Genomic DNA, 1,154 nt, shown 5'->3' on the forward strand with positions numbered 1-1,154 from the left:
GAGCTGCCTATCAATCAAGAGCACGACATACTCTGGAGCCATATCACAACAGTACCACATCAACAAAACAATATCTACTATGAAAGAAGCAACAGCCACCCTGATAAAAGGTAGTCTAAAAACAGTCCAGGATAAATGAGCAGTTGGGCAGAATAAATAAAGAGCTTGATGCCAAGAGACTAAGTCAAGCTTTCTAAGTGTAGTGTTGAGGAGGTCCCCAGATGCCAGCCTAGGAGTTGGATTTATTGAATTCCCCTTCACATGACCTTGACAACTAATAGACTGCTGGTGCTAAAAGGAAAAAGAGAGAGAGAGAGAGAGAGAGAGAGAGAGAGAGAGAGAGAGAGAGACTAACTCAAGTGGCCTCTAGTTAGCCCATCCTAAAGATGCAGACCAGGCTACCAGTGAGCCACCCTCAATTAGAACTAAGGGACAGGTGACTTCCAACTTTGTGTGTATGTGTGTGTGTGTGTGTGTGTGTGTGTGGTACTAGGGATTGAACTCAGGACCTTGCGTTTGCCAAGCAAGCGCTTATTCTTCTGAGCTATCTCCCCAGCGACGTCCATCGTTTGCAAGGACAGGATGACATCCCCTCATGCTGATGTGAGAGTCTGGTGCGGCGTTTAGAGCCAGAGCCTGGGGCTGACCTGGCTCACCTGCCATCCATGCCTAGCCCATTCAAGCTGAGCCATGTCCAGGGATGAGATGATTTTTAACCCTACTATGAGCAAGAAGAAAGAAGCAGCAGCATCTCTTTATTTAGAAGAGGAAAGAGGAAGGGGATGCCCTGATAGAAGTAACACAGCCCTCACAAACAAAAGAAGTAGGACCAGAACCAACTGAGGACAAAGATGTGGAAGCCAGTGAAGATGACAATAGGAAGAAATATGCTTCTGATAATCTAGATGACTTGAATTTCTCGGGGTTTTGTTTGTTGGTTGGTTGGTTTTGAGATACGGTCTCACTAGGTAGTACAGGTTGACCTTGAACTCACTTATGTATCCCAGCCTGGCCTTGAACTCATAGTAGTCTTCCTATGTCAGCCTCCAAAGTGCTAGGATTTACAGGCATGCGTCACTGCACACTTTGAATTTCTTTAATCAAAAAATGAAAACATAAATATTTTCTTGTGCCAACTTTACAGATATCTGAGT

General features: G+C 44.8%; 1 protein-coding gene and 1 pseudogene across 2 annotated transcripts in view; one reads left to right on the forward strand and one right to left on the reverse strand.

Moving 5' to 3' along the window:
- Positions 1-1,154, reverse strand: part of Zyg11b (zyg-11 family member B, cell cycle regulator) — a 102,204-nt gene that overhangs the window by 53,837 nt on the left and 47,213 nt on the right. The window lies entirely within an intron of this gene.
- Positions 1-1,154, forward strand: part of LOC105743212 — a 3,180-nt pseudogene that overhangs the window by 1,317 nt on the left and 709 nt on the right.

This window comes from Octodon degus, unplaced genomic scaffold (genome assembly GCF_000260255.1).
Source record: "Octodon degus isolate 3935 unplaced genomic scaffold, OctDeg1.0 scaffold00107, whole genome shotgun sequence".
NCBI classification, from domain to species: Eukaryota; Metazoa; Chordata; class Mammalia; order Rodentia; family Octodontidae; genus Octodon; species Octodon degus.